The following is a 20,354-nucleotide window of genomic DNA, read 5'->3' as shown; positions in this document are numbered from 1 at the left end:
CTTAGAGAAAACTCCCTTCAGTATTTCGGTTATGTGGCCACTCCACACTATCAAAAGCCTTTTCATAATTTAAAAGGCTCGCGTACTTCCAGGAGCACAGAAATACGGAAGAAGAGACAGTCAACAGTTCCTTGTTGTTCTGGAGTCAATCCAGTGCGGCGTGGATTATGGGTTAATAAGTTTGTGTGTTCAAACAGCTTTAATGCCATTGATCAGGAAAAGTCAGGTCCATATAGCATGCATTCTTGGGATATTTATTTATAATTACAGCTAGAAATACTCTCAGGTGTTGAGAATAACTTTATAAAATGTGCAGAGTGCCTTGGAATTAGGACAATGTCATAGTAGTCTGAAATGAACCCAGCACTGGTTGTTTTGTTATTAACAAAGTTTGTGTCTTATGTGGAGAAAGCAGTTAATCTAAAAGCTCTAGTCACACATCACGAGTGATTAGGATTTCAGAATTTCAGGAAACGTTGCATGAGCCTAGCAATCTTTTTGCCAGAGATAACTGCACATGATATTTTAAAAACTTTCCTTCTAATTAGTTTATAATTCCAACTATAGCAATTGGGTATGTGCAGGGTTAGTATTTTACAGATGATCGAAAACCAAAATCCAAACAAAATTCGGAAAGATATTTCTTAGCCCCACCATTTAAACAATCGCCTCTGGGATTTGTTGAGCAAGTAATTTTGAAAAACAATAAACCTAATTTTCTAATTGAAAATTAGGAAACTGTTCACAAAACGAAAGACAGACACACATGCAAAACAGCATAGCTGTAAACTTTCTTGTTCAATTTGTCTGCTGAGGACCTGAATATGTTTCTTCTGTGGAATGTGATGTAAAATGTGAACCTTAAGCTGTTAGCTTTCTTTTTGCTGAAATTGTGGGAAATACAGGCTTGAAAAGTAGGCACCAACTTATTATATTTATTATGTTCTTTTAATTTACTTAGCCTGCACTAAGATACCTCACAAAGGCTGCTTACTTTCCTCCTCTTGATGAATCTCTGAGATTTCTCTCCGAAGACGAATGTATGAATCTTGCTTCGAAAGGAAGGTATATAATAGTGTGTGGAATACCCAGCATAATCTTAATTTGATGTAGTTATATGATTTGTGAAGATGATTTGATATAGCTAAATGGTGTTGATAGAAACAAACCAATCATTCTATTAAAACACTGTGGGTAGAGCATGGGTATATGATAATGCTCTTCATACAAAAAAAAAAAAAGGCAGTTTGTAGCATTTCTGAACATGCAAAGGATAGAAATAATTGGAATGAAGACTTTTGTACCATGAAATTGTAAGTCTACTATGAGATTGTGAGTCTAAGTGGGTTGATAGGTCTGCTAAATTTTACATCATCACTAGCATAGAGTTGTGACTAATGTCACTTAAAGTCCTCAGATATTAATTAAGGGTTATGTTTCACTTGATAGTTGGAGCTGATCAAATAGCTTGCGGCTATTGAGAAGAGCAGTCCTGCTTGCCCTTCCCCTGCTCCCATGTGTGCTTCTGTCCCCTTGGCTCTTGGGTGACTTTTAGTGAGCCGGACGCTTGCTGAAATAGCAGAAAACCATCGTTGCTGTACTGTTTGGTTTGCTTTCTGCTCCTGAGCAAGCTGCACTGATTGACCAAAAGGCCAGATGGATGCTGTAGGGGATGGAGGATATAGGTAGGTGCAGGAAGGAGTGGAGCTCCCCTTTGGAGTCAGCAAGCTCTTAGACTGGCTGGGGTGTCTCATGAAGTCTCAACCTGAGAGGTGCAGGGGAAGACCACCCCTTTCTGCCCCGCAGCCTAGGCTCCTGGCCCCCTGATCTCTCCCTCTAGCCCCATGTGGGTACATGCCTGTGCTGCCCCTGCAGTGGGACCACTGGTTCCCCTTCCTAGTGCTTGTCCATGGATTATGGGCACAAACAGCATCTCCCAAGGGACTTCCCAGCCTCTCTGACTGGGAGCCTGTGTTATGCTTAAGTGATGGGGTCAAAGACAATATATCTTATCTCGTGTGGCCACAGCGTTAGCTGGGTGACTGAAGTCCCTCAAAGCTATTTCTTTAACTAAATTTCTAACACTGATCATAAATACGTTGTGTACCTCAAAATGGTTTTCACAATGTTTGACAGTGGATCTCATGGTGACCTCAGTCATCTGAGAAACACACATTTGTTTATATAGTGGAGTGAAAGTTGTGAAAATGTGCTTGATTTTCTTCTAGTCTAGCTCTCATGTGTTTTAAGTGCTTGACTATCATTGTATATCTTTCACATTGAACCTCAGATCACCTTCCAAGGCACAGCCCAACCAAATGTTTACACTGAAAGGTGGGCTGAAGTCCTACTGAAATCAAAAAGACTAGCTTGCACTGTGCAGCTGTTTTCCTGGATCTGAATAGGACTCAGATGGCTGGATTTTAAAAAATGCTGGACACACTGAAGATATAACTAGAGATTTTTTTTTATAAAATACGATTATAATTCGTAATTATTTTTTACTATATATCTTCATGTTGCTACAAGTCATATGTATGAGGGTGACTCTCATATGTAGAATAATTTTTCTGTATTATCTTTGCACTCCTTCTGCTCATTTTCAGTGATTTAGTGGGTTTTCATTCTGTGTGTCCTAATCTAAATTGTAAATTTCTTTGGCAGGGATTGCCTTTTAATATATGCTTTTGCATCAACACTACAATTAGATATAGTTCTGATTGGAACATTGGGGGCCTACTGTAAGGCAAACAATTACTAATCTTAATTATACATGTAACAGTAACGTGCCTGGCAGTTCCAGTCTTTAAGAGCTGGCCAGTGTTCCAGTAAGAAGGGTAGTTACTCCCTCTTTTCTAATACTTATTTTTTGCCAGTCCACGTTTGTACCACACATAAACAAGATCTGCAAACCGACAGCCATTCAGGGAATGCTTAATGAGAACATTTTTTGAGGTTGGGGTTTTAGCACCAACGAAACAATGTATTGAACAAGTCTGGTCCAGTACAGAAAAGGGAGCGAGGCTGAGCGGTGAGATGCTTTACCAATGCTGCCATCTCTTGATCTTCTTTGGTATTGCGACCCTTAAAAATTCATGGGCGGTAAGGTTGGATTCATAAAAGCAAAACCAAGACCCCGTCAAACCCCGGAGTTAAAAAATGACATCTGTTTTTTTTCCTAAAGCCTCTTAACTCTTATGTAAATAAACTTCTTAAATACATAGCTGCATTTACCGCAAGCAAGGCTACTTTCAGGCTTTTATATTTTTAATAACTTCCTTGACCAGGTCACACAAACTTTGAGGTTGTTCCGAATTGCTGTCATTCAAATTAAAAATTAACACTGAGAAACAGAGAGATGAAAAGAATGAAAACAGATCTGTCCAGTAGTACTGTATGCTTTGTGAACCCTTAAAAGGTCTCTTTTATGACTGGAAGCCATGATGGGAGTAGAGACTACAAAATCTTCCTTTCTGAGTTCACGGAAGTTGAAAACCCACTTTCTCTTGCTAAGCAATGGTTGCTTTGGGGTATCTATAAAATAGGGTCTTAGCTTAGTTTCCAGTGGGCAATCCAAAATGTTGATTCCAAATGATAATTCTGTGTGGAGATTTTAGTGATTTTTTTTTTTCTTTGGCCAGAAAGTTTGTCACTGTAAGATACCAGTTTCTCATACCTGAATGAATTAATGGAAAAAAGTAGATTCCCATAGGCTTATATGTTCCTGAAGCTTTACAAAAAGGTCAGTCTTTTTTTTTTTTTCTCCTTTTTTTTTTGTCCTCTCCAATTTATCAGCGTTTTAAAATGTGGATGTTTAAGATTTTGGGTTAAAATTACAATTGTTTTTAAGCTAGTGAAACCTGAAAGTATCATTTTGAAATGATTGAGAGAGAATATTTCTGTAGAACCCTACTGAAATTATTTCTGAATTTTAAAAAAATATAACTTAGTTTTAGTTATGTTTTGATCTATCTTGAAAATTAATATGGTTAGATATTAATTTGAATGGAAGATAACATTTCTCAACAGATCTAATCTCTGCAGCCAGATGAAAATGAACTTTGTCCTTGTTTCTAAATATACTCTCTCCTGGACAGATTGCAACAAGCTGGTGTGATTATAGTCCCTGTCTTGGCAACTGCATTTGGTACATAAAGACAATTATGCCAGTCTAGCTGTTTCCACAAATGCTTTTAAAAATCCTTTGAAAATATCAAAATTAGTGATAAGAAAATGCAAGTTTTCATTTGGACTTCTGCTGGTTTTCTTCTCATCCTTACAATATGAGGTGGTACATTTCCAATGAAGACACCGTTTTCATAAGAACTGGTCTGAGATTTCCAATATCGCTCAGAAGTTATGTGTTATAGAATACTGATCTGAACTGGAACAGAGCTGACGACTCAGAAATATTTGGATCTGTAACACAATTTCACATCTGTCCCCTTAGAAAACCTCACTGTAATGTCATTCTGTAACTTTGCTACTCTGACATTTTAGTAGTGGGGGAAGACAACTGTTTTTATTTTCACATTCGTTTTTTTATTACTTTTTTTTTCTTTGGCTTTTTCTGCTTGTGGTGCTGTTAGCTAGGTAATTTATGGCCTAATATCTGAGCCCTAGACAACTGTGCTGGTTGCCAGAGGGTTGGCAATCAGATCTGAGAAGTGTTTTAAAGATGCGTTTTGTTTGAAATTGCTTTTCTGTTCTTCCCCAAATGAAATCCTGCTGCTACACCACACATTTATTTTGGAATGGGAGGAGCAGCAGTGGAGGAGAGATGGTGTGTGTTTATAACGACACCTGAAAAACAAAGCTTTTGAGAAGCTGAAGCTTGCTGGGGAAATGAGAAGTGGGACACTTGCATTTGGACAAGAGGTGGAGTTTTCAAAGACTGGGATGGGCGTTAGGGTAATACTTCTGAGACCGTGGCTAATACTTGCATTTGTACAGGGTAAAGTAGTGGTCAACAGATGTCTCCCACCCTAATTCTCTGAATGCACATGCTGTAGCCCTTGGTGTCCTGTTGTCCTGAGATCTGCTGCAGAGTAGCATCCTGTGTCTTTCTGTGATCTACACTGATATCTGGCTGTATGCTGCTGCCCCTGTGTATGTTAGTGCTTCTTACTCAGCAGGTCCCAGTAGCCTCGTGGCTTCTGCATCACCATGCTTTGGAAACAGGGTAATGGTGGTATTGGTTAAGGGCTCTTTAGAAATGAAACACTTTTTCTTTGGCTGGTTTGTTTGGATGAGAGCAAGGGGAGGAAAAAAAAGGGCTGTGCGTGTGTGTGAAACAGCAAGTGGAGCCAAGGCTGCTTTGGTTTCATGAGATCTCGTGGTTTAATAAAATGGATGAGCTTTCTAGGGAGCTCTAGAGGGAATCCTGGTAGCTTTTTATTCCTTTTCTGCTTGCTGCTGCTTTCAAACAGCAGCTCCCAGGTGCTCTCCCTTATTTGCTTTTGTTTTAGGACGGCTCTTCACTGAAGCTCCCATCCAGCTCCTCAGCTGATCTTTGCAGGTATCTCTGTAGAATTTACCAACCAAACTTGTTTTTCCTTTCTCACCTGGTTGCATTATCGACTTTCAATCTCTTTGCTGCTTTTATACTGAGGAAGGGCAGTGTTTGCAACAAGCTATGTGAACCGATAGTGACCTCTCTGCAGCACCATTTTATCCGGCTCCTCTTATCCATTAGCTATTCTCTTTGTAAAAAGCAACTGTGTTTTGTAATTGTCTTCCCTTTTCTAGAAGTGCCAGTTCACCTCCTTTGCTGACCACCAATCTCTGTCCCTCCCTCTGCAGGATTTGATTTAACCGCCCTGCGAGGCCCTGTGCTTCCTTCCCCTCCACAGGCATTCTCTCTCCTCTGCACTGAGATTTTTAGCAATCACACATATCACCCAAATCCCATTTTTACTTTTTAAACATGTTTCTCCTGCTATTCTTTTTTCTGGGTGCCTCATCCTTTTCCCGCTTTGGAAAATACCTGGTCCCCTCTGAAGAACACAGTGTGATTTCCCCCTCCAGCATTCAGAGCATATCTTTTGCTGACTTTTGATCTGGGCCCCCACCCCAGTAATGATGAGAAATTCTTCCATCACTTTTTGGAGCCCTCCAGAAACTGAATTTCAGCTTCCCATAAAGGAGGAGTTTCTTTCTGTTTCTGGGGTTATGGTTGGGGTAATGGTTGGTCACTTTTTAAACCGTAAGTATCTGCACAGTCGTCTTTAATGTATCTTCTTCCTTTTTCTCTTTTTCTGTCTGAAGTAAATCTGGGTCTTCTTTGTGAGTTCTTTATTTCAGTCATATAGTTTCTTTGTTTTAAGGGAACTTTTGATGGTGACAATGCTACTTATTAGTACTCCTTTTTGCATCCCCACTTGGAGTCTCCTTAGTTTTGACCAACATGTTACCACAGCCTTAGCAGAGCACAACTGCCTTTTGCATAGAACACAAATGTAGGCTTTGGGCTTTAAAAAAAAAAAAAAAGCTTGATAAAGCCAATATTAATAGGATTGAATAAGGCCTTGAATTAAATAAAGCAAATATGTAACATTAAAAAAATAAAAAGGTACATAGTCTAAACACCCCCAGGCCAAGTTGGAATTTCTACACAAGAGTATCGAGTGATGCTATGTCTGGGCTGTGAAGTCCTGCTGACACAGCTGTGTTATGTCAGATATGTCAGATTATGCAAAATTTCCCTCATTTCCACATGGGAAACCCCCATGATGGCAAAGATGAGGCTACACAAAGGGGATGGCTCCCTGCCATCAGTGCAGGGAGTGTTTGCTGCTTGTACATAGGATGCACAATACACCCAGAGCCATAATGAGCTCCAAACTAGACAGGACCTTGTTTAGGGAATTAGAAAGTTGAGCAGGATGTGGGCAGCATCATGGCTCTGGCAAACTAAAGGTAACTGCACCGAGAGTTAAGAAAAGAGGTAGATTCTTCAGTCTTAACAACCTGTTGACAGAGGAAAGAATCAACTGGAAAAACGAAGTGTAATTTTTGTTTTAAAATGTCATTGACTCAGCTTCCTACAACCCTGAAGTCATGCGAGGCAGGAAAGGGGATGGCCCTAGTAGCAAATGGCTTGGGGGAAGAGCGACACTTTAATACCAAGCATGTTCAGAGCAAACCGCAGACGAGTCATTCTCGAACTGTACTGAGAGCTGGGACAATCTCTGAAGTAGAAAGCAAAGAGAGTGAAGCAAAGACCTCTTTCCTCAGGGAATCACAGGGTATGTCTACACGGTGTATTATGGGCCAGCATGAGCTTGTGCCTACCAGAAATATGTTGTATAAACATACCGGTAACAAGCTGGTCCCTGAACATGTACGTATTTAGTATGGCATAATGTTTGCTTGTTGGAAACAATGCTGCCAACTCAAACATACAGAAATCATGTGCCAAGCCTCCCCTCCAAAATGAGATTGCCTTTAAAATTACAAGATTCAACCACCACCACCACCAACCTAAAGCAATGCATTTTGGATTCTTTTTATTTGCTGTCTGGTGTTGGAACATTCATTGTCTGCTTGCAAGTTTGCTTCATGAAAGCTAGAAATGTGCTTAAAAAAAATGGAATCTCAGACTCTAGGGTAGTTACCTGATTATAGCCTCTGCAATGCTCACAAAGCCATCAGGTATCACAAGAGTTGTGCTGGGTGTGACTACTCAGGATTGTGTAACTGGGGAGATTCACACCTGTGTGCCATGAGGAAGGTGGATTTGAATGCCAGGGTGGGGCATATACATGTTCACATGTGTTGAGCAGAAGATAAATCTTGAGTGAGTTTAGAAGATGTGCAAGATGTTTAAGGATGGGGACAGGCTTTCTTTTCTGGGTCTAGGTAAGGTAGTTTATCCCCAATTGTTCAGCTTTCCCTGGCACTGGAGACTTCTGCCTCCCCAACCTAGCTGCTGCAATGGGAAAGGTGTTACAGTGCAATGTCAGATCACTTTCCCCAGAAGTTTAAGCTCAGATAATGGGCTCTGAATGACAGTGGATGAGGAATGCTTGCACCTTCTGACCTCCTGGCAGTGGGAGTGAGGATCCTACTGAGAGAACCGAGGAGATTGGGGGTCATATGCATCTGAGGAATGCTAATGTCTTAAATCACTTCCAGTTCTCTGTAGAATAAACGTGTGTCTAACCCAAGGCAAGGCTGGAAAGGTGCTGGTAACATGGCTTGGTATTACAGACACTGAAAGTTCCTGCCTCTGAGGGGCTTTCTGCTTTCTCAAGAGAGATTGCAGTAATCTGTAGCGCAGGAAGGAGTGTCCCTGAGAAGCAGAGGATCAGGTGTCACCTCACTGAAATTTGTTTGCCCTTCAGACTGAGGCTGAGCCACTGAAACTGTTTTGGGTTTTATCTCAGCATTGGGAAGGAGGCTGATTTCCAACTGGATAGTGATATGTCATCTTCTGCTCCATCACTGCTCTGTGTCTATCCATGATTAGATACAGATGGAGCTGTCTCATACAGAGGTCCCTGTCCGGATGCTGCTGCTGCTGCCTTTGATGCCCTGTGTTTGGAATCAGATCCTAATCCACATCAAAAAGCAAACAAATCCCAAAAGCTGGAGTGCAGTTGATGTGTTAAGATAGGCTGTCTGGGTGTTTGCTCCATTTCTGACATTTATGCAAGGCTTCCTCTTGTCCTGGGGATATTATTACCTAACAAAAGTGTATAATGCAGTTGGTGTTAGATCATCCATTTTATATTCATTCTACTTTTAAATAATGCTTGCCTGACCTCACGTGCTGGGAATGATCACAGCTCCGTGTGTGCGTGTGTGGGGTTATGCACTCCTCCATTCTGACTGTCCTGCTCCTGCCCTTCTGTCAGTGAGCCAGCAAAATGGCTGTCGTGTTGGTCTCTCTACCAGTCTCCAGGGGTTTTCAAACTAAGTCCCTGGCTGAGATGGGAAGAAGGAAAATGTGCTCTTCTCTGATCCTGTATGGTAAAACTCAGGGGGCTACAGGAGAGAGATCGAGAAGAGAATTGGAGTCTAAAAGCTGGTGAAAACAGCTGGGTAGAAAACAAATCACTGGGGCAAGGAAAACGTCACTTTCAACACGACTAAGTTTCATAAACTGAAATTCTCTGTACGCATCCATTACCATGTGACAGAAAACCACACGCTGCATGAGGTTCACACAAGGTCATGTGAGATGAAGACTGCTCAAATCTTTTATCTTTGCAAGGAAACGTGAAAAGTGTTCCTAGGGCATGCGTTTCTGCCAGTCCCACCCGACTTTTCCTTGTCTTCTTCACTGTTGGGAATGTGTGTCCTGGAAAACGTAATAGTCTGAAATGAACATTTTTCCCTTTGACTTATTTGCAGTGAGATAAAGATTTTTTTTTTTTCTAAATAACATTACTGTTCAGCATTCAGGCATGTCCTGAGAAGGAATTGGTAATATTTTTGTGATGTGAGTGTTCCCTAATCTGCAGCAGTTCAAAATTGCCCGTATGTGATAGGGAGGAGGGCTGATTTTTCAGGGTGGTGGATGAGGAGTGCTCTTTTGTTCCATCCCACCGGCACCACTCTGATGAGCCTATCAAAGCACTGAAGATGTGTACAATGAATGCTAAGCACATCGTGCAAATAAGCACAATAATAATAACGTTGAAGATGGGAAATGAATAATTTCTCTAAATGAAGCTTGGGCAGGAATTCAGATAGAAAGTATGTAATTAAACCAAGCTGGAACTTGATCAAAATACTGAAATGGTACTAGGAAAAAAAGAGAAAAGTTATTTAATGACTATTAGCAGGAAGAACCTTGGCTTTTTATTTCACCCATAAAGAAGACAACTGCCAGCACCAGGAAAAGTCGGATTCCCAAGAGAATGTCCCTCCTTCTCCCACATGATTTTCCCATGGAGAATTGCTATCTTGGGCTGCCAGGATCACCACTCATCAGTTCTGGAAGTGGGGCAGAGATTTGTGCGGGGCAGAGACTTCTGGGCTTGAGCCTGGTCAGACAGTGGGAGGGCTGGTGGCTGCGCTGAGCACAGCCGGTGCTGGTCCTGGCTAAGGATGCAGGGAGTGGAGATGTCTGGAGGCAGGTTTTAACACCTGGTCCTTCTGAAGTGGATGAAATGACTGCTTACAGAGTCCTGCTCCCATCCGAATTCTGACCAGGTAGGACCTTTGCTTAACTTGGACTCTCCGGTACAAACATTACTCACAGTCCTATGACAATCTGAGGAGGAAAGATGAGCGGCAAGGATCTTCACCCCATCACAAACCACAAGGGCACATTTGCTACTCTGTGATAAAGACTCAAAACTGCTGCTGGCTTTACTGGCTAGTGATTGCCCCCTCTTCTGCTCCCATGGCTAGAGGACATAATAAATTATCCAGAGAGCACCTCTCTTAGCTGGGCAAGGGCTGAACTTTGGTTGTGTATTTGTGGAGCTCAGTGCACAATTAACCTGGCACAGTTCACTGTGGCATAGTTCACTGTAAATCCTTACACAATAAATGGATTGTAATCACTACATTTCAGTGACTACTGAAAGGCAATTTGAAGACTAAATAAAGCAGGATGTTGAGATTTCAGATTGTAGGTCTTTTGAAAGGATTTGAGGCAAAAGGAGAATTCCTGCGGTGCTCTGCAATGCTTGGGATGTGGCTGTGTGTGCTGACAGGGGATGATCAGGCAGTACATGGCTGCATGGACTCATGGGGAGAAGGAAAGATCAAGCCTTCATTCCTGCGCTGGAGGCAACAGAGGTGGGAATGCATTGCTAATCACATCATGGACCTGCGCTCAGTAGTGGGGCATGACAACCCCACACCATTTTTTTTTCAATTCCCATAAAAGTGATACGTTGCTTAAAGCATGGTTTTATTCCACAGCATGAGTGCTGTCTTGCTGCTCATTTGACCCTACTAAAGCCTGGGGCCGTGAGGAACAGTTTTACAGCCACAGGCGTGTTGGTATCTATGTGAGACTTGGCAGGCGAGGAAGAGTTTGCAGAGAAAGGCATCACTGAATGCCACAAAGCCAGATCCTCAGTGGTGTTAAGGTCAGTAATCTTACAGGAGCTTCTAGCAGCTGGCACTCAGCCCCCGGCTCCCAGGTGATGATATGGTGTGCTCCAAGGCTGTGCGACTGCCTATGCCCGCCGCTGTGCTAGGTCTGAGAGAAATTAAACCAGCAGGAGCAGAGCTGCTCCGCCTGGGACAACCGAGGAAATGGCAGCTCAATACACGCCGATTACCTGGGGATCCCAGGCTGGGAGCAGAGGGAGTTTACTGTGGTGGCTTTCACGAGCTGATATATGATTTAGGCCTGGTGAATGCGTGAGCATTGCCTGTAACCTTCCCCTGAGTTACGGAGAGGGAGTCTATAATACGAGCCATGCTCGGCTCCTTGCTGTGCCTTCGTGATGTGGGCTGCACTGGGGACTCCCTGTGCTTAAGGTCCTATGAATCGGATCCAAACATGATTTAAGGTAATTTTCTTCTAATTCACAGTCAGGCAATGGAATAGCTCTATCTTTTGAGAATCAAAAGTATTAATAACTCCCTTAGATGCAGTTTGGAAGCAAATCAATACCCCCATTTTTTGGTAAATTTTGAGAGCATTATTTTACTGTATGGAGATGAACTCCATTAGCAGAACACATGAATTAAAGCAAAAGCAGCTTATTTGCATTGTGATTAACCATTCCTGAGATGAGAAAGCTCATCTAGTTGTGAATATATGGCAACAAAGATTATAAACGGTGCGATGGGGCTTAATCTTTGGTTTTTATGTTTCTACAAAATGGCTTTCATACAGAAACATTTTCTTCTTACCTACAGCTGAAATTTGTCACCATAGTAACCTTCTGGATTTGGAGGGGTGGGGTGCTCTAGGCAAATATGTGGCCTCAACCTCAGAAATTGTTATCCAAATTGGGTTTCGTTTCTCCTCTCTTTCTTTAACATCTATGAGGTTCTTACACACCGGGCAGCTGCTCATGTAACCAGGTCAGAGGGAGGCCATATGGATTTAAACTCTTGTTTTCTGTCTTTGAAAGGAGCAGTGTTTGGGGCAATTTCCTCCCTTATTCAAGGGGCTCCATCCTCCCCTGGCTGCAGCTCCAAGCCAGCTGAGCTCTCCGGGAGCTGCTGGACCACGCTCTGCTCCGGTGCCTGCAGCGTTGCCCGCTGTTGCTGGGGAAACGCAGAAATCCTCAACTGGGGTCCCAGCAGCTCAGCGCTGTTCATTTACTGTCTTCAATATACACATAGTTCTATTTTGTTTTGTTTGACGTACATGTCTGAGAGTGACTTGGGGCTTTAAACAGGTGGTTTTTTTGGTTGTGGTTTTTTTGTATTTTTGAAGGGAAAAAAACCTGACACAAATATGCATTAAGACTTCTGAAAATAAAATTATTAAAGCCTTAGAGAACCCTCCCCCACAATATTGTGTCAATGCAATATTATGTGAAGGACATGTCACCATCTTGATCGATAAAATTCTGATTTTTATTTCCCATTTTTTGTGTCAAACTGCTTCCCATTGCTTGCCCATGTTTTCTTTCTGGCTTTTAGGTTGCAAGGAAAAGGAGGAGTTTATGATTACAGCTCTGAACAAAGGCTGTGTAGACTGAAGTTGCTATTAGTGAACTACTGGCTCTGCCACTGAGATAACCACGGTTGAGTCATTTCATGTTTTTCTGCCTGAGGTCCTAGTCTGTAGACAACGCACAGTCTTTCTTCTCGTCCTTTTGCTTTTTGTGTGGGCATACAGTGTGGCAAGCGCTGGTGTCAGGGATGTTCTTAATCTGTGCAGTAGTGCCTTGATTTTATCTGAAGCTTCTTGGTGTAGCTAATAAATAAATAGTAAATAAAAACGATTTGAGGGAGTGCAATAATAAGCAAAGTGGTGACCCGACCTGTTTGTTTGCTTTTTGAGAAGCTCTTGGACCGCCACAGGAGCTTTCAGTAAATAAACCCCTGTCATCTGAGTACACCCACTTCTTTCTTCTCCCTGTGACTGATATTTACACTTTCTTTTCTTTCCCCTGTAGGGTGGGGGCAATCAAAAACATTCCTTCATATTAAGGCAGGGTGTGATTTCAAGTGTGGTCTGGCCTGGGCCAGCCCTGGCTTCTGTGCCTATCATCTTTGCTCCTTGGTAGCTGTCTGCTAATCTGAAGTACTTCACCCTTAACTAAGAAGAGCAAAACCACCTTGGATTCATCCTGGGGAAAGAGCTTGTGCATCAGGAGTTACTCCAAGGAGCTGACCTGTGCTAGTCTCACTCATAAGTAGATTTTTTTTAGAAAACAACTGAGCAGTTGGTTTATACTTCCTGGTAAGGCCCCATCAGCTCTCGGTTAATGCGTATATTTAAGCACACTGGAAGTACATCCGAACGTGGCTTCCTAATAGGGGTAAAGCCCTGAGGGGGGACATACACCAGCAATTCCTTTCTCAATGGTTCTTAGCTTGTGTTTTGCCCCATGACCTGCCGGACAGAGATGAAATAGGTGTTGAAGAGAGCTGTTGATGAACATAATTTGGCTCCTTCTGAGCTGGCAAGGAGAGTTCAGTGAGCAGTAGGGCTACTGCAAGGCCACCCCAAATGCAGCAGCGAGGCTATAACATTAGGTGGCACATGTACTGTTTTCTGCTTCCATCTCCTACCTGTTCTTTCCCAAGGGTAAAACATTTCTCTTATAGAGTTTGGCAAGAAGTTTAAAGGCCTCAGAGCCATTGGCAGGCAGAGGAAAGTCTCCTTCAGGGCAGTCTGAGCACTAGGTCCACTTCTTGGCACCTCAGCTCACTACATGAGGCTGAGCTGACTATAAATATGCAGCCACCCACCACACTGCTGTGCCAGTAGGGCCTGGGGGCAGAAAGCAGCATTTTGGGGACTTTACAAGGCAGAAGAACGTGGAGCATGAACTAGCTGCATTCACAGGTTGCCATTCACCATCTCGCTTCCTTTACACCATCTTCTCCTCTCTTTGTCAAGGGCAACGCAGCATGAAAGGGGAAAAAGACATGGTGTGCTGAGGCTGCAGTAAGCTCTCTGGTGTCTCCTACCCTCTTTCCCCTCCTCTGCTGTACGCTTCCCTCATTTCACCTTGTTTTCAGTGGAGTGGTGGATCACCAACAGACTGTTATTAGGAAAAGGACCTTGCCATTCAGACGCTTATAGACACATCTCCCAGATTACCAATATCCCTTGCATCTGCAGAACTGGGTAGGGAAATTTGTAAGAACGTGTTTTTGCCCCCAGAGATTTTTGGAGGCACCTACCTGTCAGGTGTATTACACAAACCACAAAATGGCTCCCTCCAAAGGGAGCATCTCCCAATCAACTCCCCCCAAATTTAAGGCAGGCAGGGGGGTGAAAAGCAATGATTTCCAAAAAGTTACCTGAACTTTTTTTCAAGTCACTTAAATTGTTTACAGGCTCAGACTGGCATGGGGGATGAGCAGAGGTTGTGCTGGGTGCCTGTTGCATTCAAATAAATTGGTCCTCTCCCCAGAGCCCCATCTCTTGTGTGCAGCCAAATCATGTGTGTTTGCAGGAGACAGTATGCTTGTGTTTCTCCCACGACCCTGCTGGCTCATTAGTGTTATTTCTGGAGGTCTTGTTTCCACAGTAACAAGCAATTACCATTGTTCCTTGGACTGCCAAAGTTACCACCAGCAACGCAGAGGAAGATGCGTTATTCTCTATATTGGGATAAAATGCCTTCATATGTCTTGCTATTCACTGAATGCCAATCCTGACGCAGGTCCTGTGCAAATAGCACACTCCACCCCCTGCCAATGCTGCTTTTGCTGGTATTAAGACATGCCAAATTCTGAAACGATCCAAAATGATCTTCTCAGGTCTGTGGCTATACTGGCAACGACAGGGTCAGGATTTCAGCAGCAGGATGACTGTACCAATGGTAGCTCTGGTAGGAATATAAATAGAATAGCTTGGAGGCAGTTCTTTTTTGCAATTGTGCTTAGCCCTGTTCTAAGTAATGCTGGCTAGTGACGTCAATAAAATATACTCTCTGTCTTTACCCTATAGCTTCTACCACTACAGTGGTGGAGCTCCCACAGAGGAGTCTGGTGGTCTTATGCTAGCAGGATGCTGAAGTGTCTGTATTGCACAATGCCTTCATCATCCCCAAGGGACGATGTTTGTGCATCTGCTCCAACCATTTCTTCCATCGGTGGCTTCTCCTTTCCTTTTTACCTTTACATTGCACACAGACAGATTCAGCTAGAATGGGCTTTAAACCCCATAGAACATATCCTGAATTTCAAATACATATCAAAAGATTAGGCAGCTGGGAAGCTGAAGGAAGATGGGCTTTTGTAGGCGAGAGAAGTGGTGTAGTGAGAAGCTGAGGCAGCTGGATTAGGTTTCATGACTTGTAGAGTTTTTATGGCTTTCAGTGACTCCAGTTTCCAAGTGTGACTCCATATTCTAAAAAGCTCTGGGGCCACATTGTAATCTCTGAGCTCCTCTTAACAGAGTTTTCGTGTGAATAGGTGTAGGTATGGATCTACATGTACGCACCCACTCACCCAGATGACTAATAACAGGTGTTGGAGGGAGAACATGGCCTCTGGCCTCCATAAACCAAAGCACAGGGGAGTGCAAGGAGTCTTGCTCCAAGGCAGCTGAAGCAAAGAGATCAAGACAGGCATTTTAAAACTGGGAAGGAACGGCCTTTTGCAAAAGGTCCGGAAACACCTGCACTAGAGATTTTTAAAATCTGGACTTACCTGAGAAGGTAGAGGACAGTTTCATATCAGGCCAGTATATGAGGGTGACAATGAACAGAAAGGGTGCTGCTTTGACAGCTGCCAAGATCGCACTGCTTTAGCTGCCCTTGAGGAAATAAAAACCCAACAGCAAACACACTGTCTTTTCTTGGGATGGAGAAAGGGATAGGCAGAAACAATTGGTGATACGGTCCTTGATTCTTTTTCTGCCTAAAGTCCCACCAAGTCTGTGAAATGAAGGTGGAGAAGGGAGTCAAACACAAGTGGAAAGAAAGTGCCTGTATATTATGTATCTGTTCTAGAGGCCAGGACTAATTTTTAAGTGTCCCTCAATTAGTAGAGATTGAAGTTTTAGAAAGTCCTTCAGTTTTCTTGCGAGCTGACCGTGGAATGAAGGCAGCACCACAGAGAAAGGTTAAGAAGATATCCTTGGCCGTGGGAGAGCAGTCCTACCTAATCCAACAAGTTTCTCTTCTCCTCTTTTGTATTGCATCCTCCTAAAGCCTTGGATTTTAGCACGGTCTGTATGATGGGGAAAAAAAAAAGATGATCTTATTCTCCACACGTAAACCAGAATCTAGTGTTTGAGTTCTAGGTGACGGCATAGGAGGCTTGGGTGGTTCATAATGAGCCGAGACTCGTTTTTGTATTGTGAGGAAAATATTCCCATCGTGAAAATAAACTTGCTCTTTATCTGTAAGCTTCAGGGCACCCACTGGCATCCCATTTTCAGCCGGGGTGGTGTGCCGAGCTTGCCAGGAGACACTAGGTGGAGGCCTTGGGCTGCGGTTTCACCGCAGTTGCTGAAGGCAGAAAGAGCAGAGGACTTGCACTTTCAGAAGGGAGATCTTTTTCTTTCCTTGCTGCTCTCACATGCTAGAAAGGAAAGTCCAAGCTCTGCAGGTGCGGAATGGGATGAGCGGAGGAATGGAGGAGAAGTGTCTGTCCCATCCCAGGTCCTGCCTGCAACAGGATTTTGTGAGCAGGGCTGCGGGGGGGAAGCGTTGAAGCCTTCCTAGTTCTTGGGTGTGGCTGGGTTGCAAGATTGATTTAATTTATCCTGATTTATTTTATCCTCATTTATATATCCTGATGGGGATAATTTTGAGATTCCCATGAATACATATAAAACGTATTAAAATTGAGATGAATGTGAGTACTGATGAGCTGATTTATCTAGCAACAAATGCTGGTAGAACCAGCTAAGATGAAGTGCATGCTGTATTTATGATGATTGCTTTTGACAAGGCCTCCAGTCTTAAAACTATTCCAAATAGGGAGATTTAGAGTTAGTACAAAGAATGAATCACAGGTTAAGTGAGAGCCAGATGAAACTTGAAATGTTCATCTTGAGAGAAATTTCAAAGTTTATGATTTCAAAGCTTCTTGTTATTCTTAATGATAAAAATACTGTTTTCAGTGTATTCCTAAGAACTAAAAATTATGAACATTTCAATTAGATACTTTTAGAAGAATAATTAATGTTTTGTTTTGAAAATTAGTTAAATTTTGGTACCCTTTCACATGTTAGTTGTAATGCAGAGTTAGGTTATGCCAAATCAAGTCTCATATGAGGGCATGTTATGCAGTCCTACCAGTAACATAGCATACTATGAATATCATAATTAAATATTCTGTTATATAATTTAGTACAAGTGATTTTTTTTTTCAAAACAAGTGATTTTTCTACCAAGTAATGAGTTTTGTATCAAAAGCAGTACCAGCTTTATTAGCCTGTGCTGAATGAAACAATTCAAATTTTTACACTCTGAAGAAGAAATGTGCTGGGTACTAGTTAGGGACCAATTGTTTTTAACATCCTAGAAACCTGATTCCAGGCTAATGGCAGGATATTGAACACATCAGTGTTTCCCATTATTAACTGAAGAATGTAAAAATAACACAAGCAGTAGAAAATGATAAGAAAATATAAGGTGGCTTTCAAAATTAGTATATTAATTTGAAAGAAAATCTGGCATTTTTTTCCCTAAGGCAAACTTTCCAATACAGAAAATGTTGTTTGAGCCTCCTTTTCCATAGGGATTTTTCATTTGTACTTATGATTTTGTGAAAAATGTTGATTTTATCAAAATAGTATTTTCTGGTTGGACACTGTTTCAATTAAAATTTTCTCATGAGTGTGAGCTGTTATGACACTCTTCTCCTCCACCCTCTGAGCTGTGGTAAAAGGGTAAGTGAAGTTATTGATTTATCTTTCCTTATTTTTTTTTTTTAGTGCAATGACTTCGAGAGCTCCATGGCTGTTCTGCAGACAGATGCACAATTGTGAAACATCAATATGGACTGCAAATCTCTACTGTCAGTCAGCTCCTCTTCCCCTCTGCATAACGTAATCCCTATCTCCACAATGCCTGCACAGATACACATTTGCAAAGATGTTTTTCTGGAGATAGCGTGCATAGCAAGCCCTCCTTTACTTGTTTGCATCTCTAGCAACATTATATGGAGTTTCAGTTCACAGTTCATTGTGTTCCCCCTCCTACCATTGAAATGCAGCCAACTCCGAGCTGCGGCTATTAAACTTCACACAAGCAACACTGCAAAACAGATTGTGGAAAGCAAAGGAATTCAGAGAAAAGCAACAGATTGAGTGAGGACTGCAAGGGTTGTCTGGGAGGTGATATCGAAGGATTACAGGGAATGAGTAGTGGTTAATAGTGATACGGAATAGCCATCACCTTGATGTTCAGGTGATACCAGCATGCAAGGGAGACCTTTTGAGAGTGGCACAGAGAGATGTGACTAGGAGTAGTCAGGTTTCAGCCAGGGAGATGAGCAGCTCAGCTTCCCTAGCCACTGAGTTTTGTCAGACTGTCAGAATCCCATGGAAAGGGCTGCAGGCATCATTGCTTGAGGATTTTAAAACTGGCCAAAGTTTCAAGACAGGGCAAGGCAGTATCAGGGCAGGTGAATAAAACAAGGTGGAGCAATAGCCATATCTATCCCCACTTTGTATGAGTCTGAGAAAACAATTGGGAGAAAGATAAAAAGGTCTGAAGGAACCTCATGTACAAAGTTAGAAAAGAGTGTGAACCGGCATGACAAGAGCTGGGACATGGCAAGGGAAAAGCTTTCAAAGACAGTGCTCTTCTTTGGCAACATGGTGACCTTAGGGTAGGAAAGGAGGAAAAAGGGGAAGATGTGCAACGAATCAGAGGAAAGGAGAAATGTGTGTGAATGTGTGTAGCTGTTTATGTGTGTGTGTGGCACAACAGGAATCTCATTCAGATTGGAAAAAGCATTGTAGATGTCTGCATCTCAGTTTGCTCAGACTAGTGGCTGGAAGGGGGCACCTTGGCACAAAACCTGCACATGAGTTCTTGCTGCTTTAGGTAAAGTGATGATGGGGGAAGGTTGCCAGGCACTGAGCATTCAATGGACAAACAAGAAGCAATGGCAAAAGTCTGTTCACAACTCAAGTTGCATAGCAACACTAAATTGTCAGCTTGCCGTTATGGTAGTCCCTTACATTATCCCCATTATTAGAGCCCTTTTTAGGAATCATGCAGTATGATGTTACTAGCCCACTCCCAAGCTGGTTGTTTGACCTTTGTCTCTTGCTGAATGATGCCATGCAGTTTGCTGCAAAGGTGTCTCGAAGTAGTACACCAGAAAGAAAAGTCCTTGAGGATCCATCAACATAGGCCTTAGGGAGAAAAAGATATGCCTGTGCAGGATGGGGCAGGAGAGACAGATCAGGGAGCAGCAATATCCTCAAACAAGTCTAATGTCTGACAAACTCAGCAGGATGTATGTTACCCCACCACTTCTCTGAACTGAGTCTTCATTGATCCAATTGAAAGGCTATTTTGAGGCGTGAGCTACAGTTGCTTGTAAGACACGTGTTTCAAACTCTTCCAGTGCACACTTGTGCCTGGTGGTTGGATCACTCCTATGGACCATTGCTGCTGTGAAATCCTAACTTCCAGCCAGCTGTTTCCTGCTTTTCAGCGTAAGCATCTTGGGAATCGTCTCCTGGTGGAGATGCTGAAGCACAAAAGCAGTCACAGCGTCATCATCCTGTGATGTTTCAGACACTGCCAGTATCTGAAACAATACCTAGAAGTCTGCTTGTCTTGCAGGATGTTGCTAGTGTCCTGCCTATTTCTTTCCTGGATATCTTGTATAACACAGCATCCTCCTCCCTGTTTCGTTCTAACGCTGCTTATTTTGCTGGCACAAGATCCTGAAATGGCCCTGCCATCTCTTTGCATCCAAGGGAACCAGGGTCACTGGAAACCAAGATGTAGCTGGAATTTTAAGGACGCAAATAAACTGAATGAACTCCTTTACTGCAAACATCAGACTGACATGGACTTAGCACACCAGGTAGAGTGGAAATTAGCTTACAGGCCTTTTGCACTGGGTGATGGGGAGAGTGGCCTGCTTAAGCAAGTAATTCTCAGTGATGTATCTGCTTTCCGAAGAGTGCCTTGTTGTAAACTATACCAGCTTTTTCAAGATCATCACTGCAAATTATGAACAAGCAAACAGACCTCAGAAGGACAAGATAGACTGCCTGTCCCCTCTGTAATGGAATTATTCTGCTTCATTAAAACTACTGATGAGGAAAC

General features: G+C 42.6%; 1 long non-coding RNA gene across 1 annotated transcript; it reads left to right on the top strand.

The window, feature by feature from the left end:
* Positions 1 to 977: 977 nt before the first annotated feature.
* LOC142086163 (uncharacterized) lies at positions 978 to 19,375 on the top strand. The gene is made up of 3 exons (XR_012674978.1): positions 978 to 1,065; positions 4,098 to 4,147; positions 17,996 to 19,375. It is a non-coding gene; the product is annotated as an uncharacterized LOC142086163 (long non-coding RNA).
* The last annotated feature ends 979 nt before the right edge of the window (positions 19,376 to 20,354 follow it).

Source organism: Calonectris borealis, chromosome 1 (genome assembly GCF_964195595.1).
Source record: "Calonectris borealis chromosome 1, bCalBor7.hap1.2, whole genome shotgun sequence".
Classification (NCBI taxonomy): Eukaryota; Metazoa; Chordata; class Aves; order Procellariiformes; family Procellariidae; genus Calonectris; species Calonectris borealis.
This window is presented reverse-complemented; position numbering and strand designations above follow the sequence as displayed.